The 12,951-nt window shown below is 38.0% G+C and overlaps 1 protein-coding gene across 1 annotated transcript in view; it reads right to left on the minus strand.

The window, feature by feature from the left end:
• Window positions 1–12,951, minus strand: part of Angpt1 (angiopoietin 1) — a 243,016-nt gene that overhangs the window by 14,429 nt on the left and 215,636 nt on the right. The gene's annotated exons all lie outside the window — the stretch shown is intronic.

Consider the following 12,951-nt stretch of genomic DNA (forward strand, 5'->3'; position numbering starts at 1 on the left):
GCTGTTTAACCTCTCCTTCCTCCTTTCTTTGAGATCAGCCCTTCCAACAAATCACTTTCTGAACCGAAAGTCAAAAGATAAAAGAAGGCGAGAGAGGGGGGGGGAGGGAGCGGGGAGGGTAAGAGGGATCCAGATTATAGGTGTGGGGGGGCACAGGTTCTAAATTATGAGTTGGTAAACTTCTCTGTGGCCCGAGCTTGGAGTTTATTTTGCTATGCATACAAAACCCATGTGTTTCTCTGATAATGCGGGACCCACAAAAAGAAATAAAGTTTATTCTTACAGTTGTTTTTAAATTGAAATCCCCCTTAGAACATCAGTGCAGCAGACTATTTCATTAACACCTCATACAGATAGCATGATAAACATTTTTAATATGAATGCAACCACTGTGACTGAGCCTCAGTGACAGACGCTTGTTCGGTGCAGCTCAGAGGAAAGATAAAGGTGACCCCAACAGGTAACAGTACCTTCAAAACAAATGTTTGCTGAGCACACACTGTGTCTCTCTTCCTACAGCTCCTTAGTTAGGCCTTTCGACTTAGGTCACATGCCACACTTCTGTATCTGAGCTATTTAGTTCTAGTGGCTTAACAAAAACTCTGTTCAAAACCTCAGTAGCTGCCTAATCTTAAAACTACACTATGTAAAGAACCCAAAATTACTCTCTAGAAACATTTCTTATATGTATTTTTCAATAACATAGATCAAGGGCTTTCTGATGATGTGTGTACAGCAAACCCTCAGATGCTTCGAATACAGGCCTGGCCAACACGCCTCCAAAAATTGAGTTTTCAAGATCATCTATGACAACTAAAGATTTGTAGACCATCTACGGATTACACATGGGAACCATGGGAAATCACAGAAGGCGTCTGGTGCAGCTTTCTATCTGGTGGTTATCTTCTTTCTTCTTGCCCTTTTCACTTCTGGGGCCATGAGAGCCTGCCCAGGTTCTTCAGTTGCTTCCTTGGGGCTCTGAGCATCTATGCTACAGTGATCAGCATAGCCAGTTTGGTACTTGTGGCTGTCTCCCTTCCTCTCTAGCAATATGGATTCTCACCAACACCATTTAGCAACGTCCACAGTGTCTGTGATTAGTACCCACACGTGATCAATGGTGGTTAATATTTGCATGTAGAAGAGTCTCCTAGGATCTGCACCAGCTCTGGCAGGATAGTAAACAGTACTAAAAAAAAAAAGGTCAAATAAAATGTGAAGATATGTAAATACATGTGACTTGTGTTTGCACCTAGATATATGTATGATGTAATATTTTCTCATTATTTAGTGATGTTTGCTAATTTTTGTTTGGGGATTAATAATAAGCACCATATCATATTTTGAGACTTTTTCTTTTTGTTCTTTTGTTTTTGTTTGTCTGTTGATTTTAAGCCAGATTTTCAAATGTACAGGTAAATCTCATTTAGTCTGGCTGGTGTCAGTGACTAACAGAATTTCCAGTTCGGAGAAGAATACAGAGTTTCCCAATCTTGCTCATCTAACACTGAATGGTCACAATTTCTGTTTTCAGACTCTGAGAGGCAGAATAAATGTCCCACATGCTAATGCAGGAAAGAAAGAAACTCAGTCCCAATTCTTGATATTATGAAGGTTTAGTCTTTTTCCTTGTTTGTCCTTTCCCAATATGAGATATTTTCTATGTAAGTGTATTTCTAATGTCTAAATACATCCTTTTATAAGAATTTCTAACAGCAATTAGTCATTGCAATATTCCTCTCTCTTTCTTGTTTCCCTTCTCTTCTTTAAAGATTTGTTTTTATCTTATGTGCGTGAGTGTTTTGCTTGTATGCATGTCTGTGGCCCTGCATTGGTGTCTGGTGCCTAAGGAGATGAGAAGCGAGCATTTGATCTCCTATAAATGGAGTTACTCACAGTTCTGAACCAACATTTAGGTGCTGAGAATCAAGCCCAGGCCTTTTGCATAAACAGCTAATGCTCTTAACTTTTGAGTCAACTCTCCAGCTCTTTGTTTCTTTCTTTAGAATGAAACACCATTGTCCAATTTGCATCTTTCAAAGTCATTTCTCATCATGTATGAATGAAAATTGAAATGACATTGTACATTACATATTTCCTTACAGCCTGAATTTGGTGCGCTACTTTATTACCATTTCCCAGACATCCCATATTCTTCTCCAGCAGCTCCTGGAAACTATGGTCTTAATGTATCACAGTTGTAATGTTTGAGAGAGCCTTTATGCCTCTCGATGTGCATACAAGAATAGATATATGCTGAAGTTAAGATGACATCTGTAGCATCTCCTATCCCTATCCTTCCTCTGATGGAAGATTGATGCCCTTGTCAGGGTCATTTCCTTTGAATCTTTCCAGTTCTTTTTTTTTTTTTTTTGTCTCAGTTTTCCAAATACAAAACCATGTTCAACTTATTATGTGTACAAAGGCTATATCATGTTTCTTGTTATTTCTTCTGTTTCTTAGTAAATGATTTATTAGTATTGAGAACTGCTTCAGTGAGATGGGACCCCAAATGCACACAGGACAGACCATAATGGTGTTGCTCTGAGAATTCCTTCAGTGAGGTGGGAAGACACAGAGAGAGACTCACTAGGAGCCCTCATGTAGGTAGGCTTACTGTTATAGACAGAAATGAATAAAAAGATATTGTCTCAAACATGATGGAAAGTGGGGACTAACACTCAAGGGTGCCTTCTGATCTCCACATATTCATGCCCATACTCACACCCATAAACACTCACGAACACATCACACATACACTCATGCAAAGTATTTTAAGAAGTAGATGAGACCAGTATTTTGAGTATAATAGATTTGTCCCTGAACAAGACAAGATGCATTAGTAATGTACCCTGTGAGGGTCTCCTCTCCTCCATGACTATGTCTTAGTATGTCACAGAGGGGCAGTTTATGATGTGAGAAGAGATACTTGCTTTGATGCCCATTCTCTTACATTGGGAGACAGAAGTAAAATTTCATAAATGAACACTTTCTCAACATTTTTAAAAAAGAAATAAAGACAGCTGTGAGTCTGTGTAGTTATACAGCAATACTAGAGAAACCCAGATCAAGAAACAGCCTCTTTCCAGGGGCTCATTTTATGCTCCCTTTTACGCAGGCGATAGAGTCACATTTGTTGACCCGCAGTTGACATCCACAGATGACTTTTTGCTACAGCTCAACAAAGACTGTCCACACACTAATGCCAAGAATTTTTGTAATTATATAAGGAAACTTATTTGAATTGAGACTTAGGAAATTATAGACTGTTCTTTTGAATTGTGGATGTGGCCAAGTTTTTGAATCCTTGTGTATAAGGAAGTACTTCTGCCTTCCACTATTCAGCTAAGATGTTGCAATTGGACCTTTGCTTTACCAAGTAAAAGTCAAGACTCTCTTTGCAGTTGATTCTGGTGAAATGGTGCACCAGTAGGCATGATGCTTCTTCTAAGACAACTCCATGGGAATCCTAAGCATTTGTTCTTCGTAAACCAGGGGGGAAGTGAGAGGCATGAAAGATGATGTTAGGAGATTAAATTAAAATGTTCTTCCACAGCAAAGCATTTAAGAAAACAGGAATAAGGAATCAGGAAAGGGTGGAAGTGGGGTATTCAACAACAAAGAAGGATACGACCAGGGAGACAATCAGATGTGAATGAAGAAAGACTGTCTGTAAGCACAACAGTGCTAATTGCTGTAAAATATATCAGCATTTTGGCTTTCTCCAGTTATTATGTAATGGGAAAATGCATCCAATGGGTATACAACTAAAATTTGTCACCGTTCTCCAGTTATCTGTAGGAGAAATACAGAAATTTTTATATTTATAAATTTCTCATACAGAAATTTCAGCAAGTGGAACGATAAAGCTATTGCATTTCTCAATGAATTCACGACAACAGTACGTTCTATTATGGAAGAGCAGGCGTCTCAGTTCCGTGAACCTTGCTTCTCATGTTTCTCACAAATTTCATCTACTAAAAAGACTTCCAGCTCTTCCACTTTTGCAGCTTGTTTTTAGGACGCCAAGAGTCTTTTTCATTGTTCAAAGGAAAGTGAGTGGTAGGGAGGACAAACTGAAGGTTGCCCTTGAATCTGAAGTGATAGATGAAGTCTGAGATATCGACCTTAAGGTCTTAGGTACTCACAAGCTGAGCACATTTTTATTTTTGTTTCAAGGTCTCTCTCCTGCCAGCCTAGGAAAGTGATTTGTCATTCTTACAGTTACTTGAAAAATATGCGGATGACATCACTTCCACCACCCCACACCAGTATTTCTTCAGAGCCTATTTGTAGTGATTCCATCGGACAGAGTTTCACAATAAAGCCATGTCACTGATGCTGTGGCCAAGTTCCGTTACTGGTTTAACATCTTCCTCAATCAATCTGCACCCGTAATGAATGGGCAGAGTGTCATCAGCAAGGAAGGCTCTTAGAGCAGGCCACAGCATTGCTATTGAAAGATACAGGTACATCTTTTGCTGAAAATAAAGACAACATTTCAATTGATGATTTACATTGAAATAAAACAGTGTTTGCTTTAGTTTAGACTTTTGGAAAGAAAGATATTATAAACAGAGACTACTTGTTCGTTTCCTGGCCGCCCAGACCTGAATAATCACAAAGAAACTATATTAATTACAACCTTGTTTGGCTGATGTCTCAGGAATATTTCTAGCTAGCTCTTCCATCTTTTTAAAAATCTCATATAATGCAATTTAATCAAGAAAGTACAACTAAGAAATATTTGCGACTACCAGCTAAGAGTTCTGTTAATCCATAAGTTAGTCCATAATGGACTAGAGAATGTGACTTTTCTTTGTCTTTTCTTCGTCTTGATGAGGCCCTTCTTGTGAAATAAACAAAAACACAGTGTTCTTTTAACTACAGAGAGAAAAAAAACTCAGATCATGTCAGAGGGACAATCAGAGGGTCTTAATGGCAAAGGAAGATAGTGGAATGTCAAGGTATGTCTAAAATTTATTCTGTGAATTCTGAATACTGATAGAGACCTTTCGCTCTTCCATCTTAATTAATCAATTTCTATTATTTTATACTTTACTATGAGGCTCCTGGTTTGTTGAGGAAATGCAATTCTAAACCAACTTTGTGATTTCATTTACCACAGTCAGAATGGCAAAGATCAACAAAAGAGCTGAAAACAAATACTAAAAAAGAAAGGGCAACCGGGCGGTGGTAGCGCACGCCTTTAATCCCAGCACTCGGGAGGCAGAGGCAGACAGATCTCTGTGAGTTCGAGACCAGCCTGGTCTACAAGAGCTAGTTCCAGGACAGGCTCCAAAGCCACAGAGAAACCCTGTCTCGAAAAACCAAAAAAAAAAAAAAAAAAAAAAAAAGAAAGGGCAAAAAAGAAAAGAAACAAAACCCAAAAATAAAAATCAAAAAACCCAAGCCCAAAACCAAGATCAAATTCAAAAAAAAAACAAAAAGAAAAAAATCTTTCACTGTTGATTGGAATTCAAATTGTTGGAGCCACTCTGAATATCAGTATGGAAAATCCTTATTAAACTTAATTAAATAAATGAAAAAAACCTGCCATATGACCAAGCTATACCACTCTTGTGTATATGTCCAAAGGAATCAACATCCCCCACAGATAATGACTCAGCCATATTCACTGGTATTCTACTCAAAATAGATCAGAAATAAAAGCAACATACAGGTCCTTCAACTGACTAATAAATAGTGAAAATATTACATACATAAATGAGCTATGAAATACTATTTCACAGGAAAAAAAAACGAAATGATGAACTTTGTGGGTAAGTGGGTAAAACTAGAAAAGATCATATTGAGTGAGGGAACCCAGACCCAGAAAGACAAACCACATCAATTCTCATCTGAGCTTCCTAGGTCCAAATCTTCAGAAGTGAGTAAATAACCTGGAGAGATTCCAGAAACCAGCAAAGAAAAAGGGACAAACATAGGGATAAAGGGTGGAAAAGCAGTGGAAGACAATGACAGGCCACATGTGATCTAAGGGGAAGTGGTTAAGAAAGAAAAGCAGGGGATCTAATTAGAAAGAAAGGAAGAATATAAATATAGAAGAGAGAAGGGTAAAATGTAGTAAGGATGTCGGAAAAACGCCAAAAGAAACCATATTATCAATTATTTCCCTAAAATATCTATAATACACATAAGATTGGTGTGGAAATATCATACATAATTTAAATGGAAATTTCCCATCTGGGCTCACAGTGCACCCTCCAAGGCCCAAAGAGTATCTAACAAACGTCCCAACACCAGTTATGAGAAGCCCTTTTGTAAGTTTTTGGTCAAGGTAGTCCAAGTGACTCCTAAAGCATTATAAACAGTTCACGCCCTGAAATGGAAGAGAGGTTCCAGTTGCTGAAGACAGCATGTGTTTCAGACACAGGACCCAGAGACATCTGAGCTAGCGCTGACCTAAAAGCCTCCTGCCTGAGGACTGGCTTTCATGGTGCCAGAAGAGGCCACGTAAGATGTCAAAGGAGGGAGCCGAAAGTATTACCCGGCTATGGTGCCTATGAACCACGGCAATGGCCACAACTTGGTGCGATAACCCTAAGGGTACAAAAGCAGTTCAGTACCTTTTCGTAACCAGCAGTTCTCTGACTGGACTTAAGACCAGCAGAGCAAGAGTGAAATCATGCCTGATACTGGAAACCTAACCAACTAACGACCCAGGGCCAGTAAAGTCTTGGGGAAAGACCTAAAGCCACTATTTTACTAAACCAGTAAAATCCCTATAATATTCTAGATAATTGTCCTTCTATCCAGAGACATTTATTTCTCTTTCTGACATGATGAGGATGGCTTGCAGAGTTCTACAAATGACGGATATCGAAGAACAAAGTTTTGTGAATGAACGGATTCATTTGCAAAAGTTTGATAGAGATTATTTTTAGAAGATGTGGGGGGTGGGGAGGTTTTCTACAAGGTTTGTGAAATTTGAGCCTAACTGTGTTTTAAGGCTATCTAGCATCAAGGAAAGAAATGAAAGAATAAATTCCTTCAGTTAATTGAGTGTGTTGCAGACATCCTTTATTTAGTGATATCAGAAAACTTAGTATATTCCCATTTCTTGTCTGTATTTAAACTAAAATGTTTTACATTTCTATAAAATAGGAATATATGTTCATAATAGCATAAAGGTGACTTTGAGTCATATATTAGATTTTGTTAATATTGTTAAATTAATTCTAGTTAAATATTTGTAATTATTCCTGAAATGACATCTCAATGCAACATTTAATTTATTTATCTTAAATTACTCAAAACTCATCCAATTACAGAGCCTATGATAATACGGAATCGGATATTTACTGAAGCATGTCCACACGGGTGATGTGGATCTGAACTCGGGTCCTCACCCATGCACACACTTTTCTCACTGAGACAGTCCACACACCCTCTTTTCGTTAAACTATCAAAACATTGAAGAATTACTTACCTTTCATAATGCAATATTATTAGTTATATATGTGCCTCATTTGCTTGACTAGACTGGAAATTTTTAGCGCTTTATGAACTCTTATATCCCCCACACATAATAGACTTTCAATAACTATTTATTGAATCAGTATAAACTAAGGTTTCAAATTGTTTGGAGCTTAAATTTTAGTCATCTCAAGAGATGGTCTATATGCTGTAACACCCTAACTCTAATAAAATAATTATCTTTTAGAATTCAAGTCCCAAGGACATTATTTTTTCACGATTTGACCTTTAGCCAGTATTAAGGATCTGTTCACATTGTATTTGGGTATTGCTTTAATGAGTATAGTCTTTCCCAATAAAGAAAGACTTGAGAAAATAACTCATAGAACACCCCACTAAAATGACTACTTAAGTCCAAATGAGAGATGAAAGCATCACGATTTTTTTTTTTTTTTTTTTTTTTTTTTTTGAGACAGGGTTTCCCTGTAGTTTCTAGAGCCTGTCTGGAACTAGCTCTTGTAGACCAGGCTGGTCTCGAACTCACAGAGATCCGCCTGCCTCTGCCTCCCGAGTGCTGGGATTAAAGGCGTGTGCCACCACCGCCCAGCCAAGCATCACGTTTTATGAAGGGACCTATATCACATACAAGTGCCCATTCAATTGAGTAATTCCCATTGGAATCCAGGCATTGAATTTTTGAATCTGTTTCAACAGCTTCCTACTGTTTGTTAAAGAACAGAAGTTTAGTTTGCTGGTGTTGAATCTTGGGATAGTCCCCTATGCTGGAGAAGGCTCCATAAGTCTTCTGCAGCACTTTCTTGTGTGTTGGAGAAATGGTGTTTTACCAAAGTCTCCAAAGGCAACTTAAGCACTTACTTGTTCCCCAATGCCTATCTCTGCGTTTGTGAGAAAATGATAAAAAAACCCATGAACTTCTCAGTGAATAAATGTCCAGAAGAGATAGTCGTCTGATGATGACCAATATCCACAAACACAAATCTGTAATGAGAAGGAAAAACTGAAAAGAAGATTGGGAAGAAAAGAGTGTGTGAGTAGGAAGATGAAAACAGCTGATATTCTGTACTTTGATAAGTTAAGAGTTAAGTTATGAGATCAACTTTTAAAAACCAGAGAGAAATAAGGATCAGGCACATATAAGTGGTGCAGTAAAAAATAAGTACCAATTGAAAGAAAAACCCTGCCAGTGAAGTCACCGATGAAGGCATTATTTCCTTCTTCTCTCCTATAGCCGGGGAATAAGTAAAGAAGTAAACAAGTTAACAGCTTCCAAAGAGACTGTGTCTCACACTACCTCTGGAAACATGAGTTAGGTGAATGACTGAATCGAAATTAAAGAAATATGCCTTGATAGGCAAGTGTCTGGAATCAAATTTGTAAATATACTGAGATAGAAACTTGGACTATTAATATAACACTAGAGGCGGTAAGGGGGAGAAGTCACAGATGAAAGGATCCGTTTTCCCAGGTGCACACAGTTTTACATTATTTGAAAGAGTCAATGGAACACTAGGTTCAAAGAACAAGCAACTGAAGAGTGGATGTCGGGGCAGATGACCTCATTTAAGGTCAGCGTTTTCATATACAGGAGCTGAAGAAGATTCACTCAAACATCTATTCTTTAATCAATCTTCCAGCCCTTTAAGAACTCTTAGGTTTCTTTTGCTGTATTATGGAGTGCTTTGTTTCTTGAGTCTAGAACACTTTTTACTTATTTTCTTTCTTTACTCATGAAGGACTCTGGAAACTCTAACAAGGTCCTCTAGCTCACCTGTCCTTTAATTCTCATGCCTACTTCCTGAAAAGATAATCACTATAACTCTTGTTGAAAAATTACGCTATTTATACTAAGAAGGTGTTTTATTTTCAAGACTCAGATGTCTTGAGTTAAGCATGCTATTTATCTTTGCACACCTGTAGTTAAAAGGGCACTGTTGTGGGGGTAGGAGGGCAGACAAGCTCTGTAAATTGAAGTTCCAGGGCTCTGCATTGTTAGGGCTTCCAGAATCCCCAAATCCTTAGCCCCAGTGATGATTAGCATTGAAACTCTGGTCTCATTTACTACTGGTCCTTTTGGTATTTACTTTCAGTATCATGCATACATCCTGTACTATTTCTTCCTTATCTATTAAGTTAATTAAGAGTCCAACCAAATTAATTAATCAACTATTTAGGACTTCTTTTTGAGGTTTTGATACTAAAAATACCGAGACAAGCAATTTCTATTGAATATCCCAGCAAAAGTTAATTCTCAATGTTTCTTAGGGACAGTCAGAGGCTTGCCTGGTTTCAAAGCTGATGGTCATATATTCTTTCAAAGAAAATACTGACAACAAATGTTATTATCTTTGATTTTCTTTGTGTAGTGATGAGGTTGTACCATGCTTTGGCACACATGCACACACACACACACACACACACACAGAGAGAGAGAGAGAGAGAGAGAGAGACAGAGAGAGACAGAGAGAGACAGAGAGAGACAGAGACAGAGAGACATAGAAGAGAGAGAAACAGAGAGACAGAGAAGAGAAAGAGGGAAAGGTATCTTTGGGAGTCTAAAGAAATAAAATCTTACTTTACAAAGTTTAGAAAAATACAATTAAAATTTTCTGTTACAATTCAAAAAGCAAAGAAACCAAAACATTTCTTCTAGTGCATCTTTCCTTTTCTAGTAATAAATCACAAAATTGGATCATCAAGATGAATTATGTGGCATAAAATCCTGACATTCAGTTTTTGTGAGGGTTTATGTGATTGACAAAATCCCTCTTTTGGTGCCTAAAGCCTCAGGTCAATTGCCACCTCAAAGAACTTAAGGATTCTTTTTCTTTGACTGGAAAATAACTTGGAACATGGTAAAAATCTGATATCTCAATTGGTGTTTTGCAGTACAAAAGTCCAAGAGAAGCAGATATAGTCTCATAGTTATTTCCAATTTAGAGTACAGTAAGAAAATTCCTTCCCAGCATCTTCTAGACTGAGGACAGAATGGAGTGATTAAGATGCTAAAAATCATTGAGAGGCATTGTGTGAGGTTTGCTGCAGGGGAAGAATTCCTTCTCTTTTTGTGCTTGATGGAATGTTACAACAAGAGCTGCAATTAAGAACCCAGTGTGTATACGCAGATTCTTCTGCAGACCAAAACCATCCCTGTGTTTAGTTCTCTTCACAATTGGTGTAACTCCCAGGTCTTCAGCATGGATTATGGTCTTCTGTTATCTGTGGCAGAGTGAACCCCCACTTTGGAGATGGTGGCTGTCTCTAAATGAGGCATGCTCTTTCCTACCTCATTTTTTTTTTGTCTACATACTTCATTCTTACCGGAATCCCAAGCTCCCTCCTCCACTGCCACCATCTTTCATATTTGCCTCTCACACACATCCTCACATTTCAGAAAGCATGGGGGATTTCCTCAAGGAAGCCTTTCCCAGTCCTCCTCAGCTTGCTCCAGCGTGCCTCATCCATCTTCGCTCTCAGCAGAATGACTCTCTTATCTCTAGTACCCAACTATAATCTAAATCAGTTTCTTAGCCAGGGACTTGGGTATTGAGCTAAATCACAAATATATGCATGTGAAATTTTAGTGTCTTCCTTATCCTGGGGAAGAAAGTCTACATTTTATTTTAAAAAATAACCAATTTCAGATTGGATCTGAGGCCTATTCTGTTGAAAGCAACTCATGCCTGGTATTGTGAACCTAGTCAAAGCCCCGTGGCACAGAAGTCCTAGGCACAGGGCTGGGCTTAATATCCATGTTTTGCTAAACTGATATGCTACCAAAATCCTTACTAACTATTTGCCTTTATGTCTATAAACTAATGCTGCTCCAAGTCTTGAGCAGCAAATCTTCTCTTTGCAGCAAACAGCCGATGCAGAAACTCGTAGCAGCACCAGACTCTGAGAACCAGCGACTGCAGTGTGTTCACCATTAAACAAGACCCCATTCTGCCACCTTCAACGTAACTCCTAAACCTTCATATCTGCTATTACCTCTATTGCCAACTCTTTTCCCATATTAGGTTCATTTAAGCTACTCCTGGTGAGCCTTCCCAACCTCCCCAAATAGTCCATGCCCCCCTACTCATGCCATGCTACTTTTGTTAGAGTTTGTGGCATTTTATTGCTTGTGTGGCTCTTTCCTATCCATATCTTCTCCCATCCTCCAAAATGGTTGTACCTCAGAAATATTTCATCTCACGCAAGGAGTTTATAATACAAATTCCAACCATTAAGTTTTAGGAAATAATCGCAACAAAAGCAATAGGTTAAACAGAGTGATCACTTCTATTAAATAGGAAGAACTATTATTACTCAGGTATGGTGCCACATTCCTGCAGTCACAACACCCAAGAGGCTGAGATAAGGAGGTTCACAAGTTCAAGGCCAGTCTGGAGTATATAGTGAAACTCTGTTTTAAGAGAGAGGCAAAAGGTACAAAGATGCTTTGTAAATTCAAATAAAACTACTTGAAAGTTCAGATTGGAAACCTCTGCCGGATATTTAAGAGAACAGTTGAGTTCTGCAGAAATAACTTTCTTAGTACTTCAAAACATCTGCTACTGGTTCCAGCCAGGACCATAGGGCCACATAGTCCCAAAGATCAGAGAAATGAGAAACATTTCACAAAAAGTTGGGGAGGGCAAGTTTTCCAATACCTCCAAAAATGCGGGGCTCGGATTCACATGGGAAGCTCAAGAGACTTCTTTTCAGTTCATATGAATTTGTTTTGTAGATTTGGAATGAACTTCAGCTTTACCTCCTCATTTTACTCCCGAGGATCTGAGGTTTGCAAAAGTGAAGCAACATGTCCAAGGTCATTCAGAAAAGCAACCGCAGATCCAAGTCTGGAGTTCATGTCTCTGCTTTCCCAGTGCAATATTTCATACTCTACAACAAACCGCTTCCCCAAACAGGTCCCAATCAAAAATAAAACTTGTGCAAAAAAAGTGTGTTTAGTGGCCAAATCATTTCAATTCCTTTCCCAAAATTTTCTCAATATTCTCATACTTTACTCATCTGTTAATGTAGAGCTTTTCCAGGCAAAGTTTATGACAGACATTAGTCACTCAGTTCTGATCTAAGTACCACTCAAAGCCCACAAACATGGAAATAACAAAATAATCGACCTACGTGAATTACAGGTGGCATAACCATATCATGATTAAAAGGATCATTATTAAGTGATATAAACTATCTTCAGATTTAAGTAATTCAAGTTTTCTACTATGTGTAGAGTGGCTCATTTTACTATCTGTAATACTATAAGATTTACTAATTATGCACAAACAAGAACTGGAAAACAAAAATTAAGTTCAGATCTTTAAAACTTTCCTAAGATCTGATAGAAAATAATCCTACAACATATATGGTTTCAGATGATATGTTTTTACATTAAAGTTAGAAAATCTTTATTCAGTTGTTCTGTCCTGAAAGTAGTAGCACAATTAAATTTGTTTTAAAATAATAAATCATACTTTTTACTTATAATAACAT

The sequence above is a fragment of the Arvicola amphibius genome, chromosome 9 (genome assembly GCF_903992535.2).
Source record: "Arvicola amphibius chromosome 9, mArvAmp1.2, whole genome shotgun sequence".
In the NCBI taxonomy this organism is placed as follows: domain Eukaryota; kingdom Metazoa; phylum Chordata; class Mammalia; order Rodentia; family Cricetidae; genus Arvicola; species Arvicola amphibius.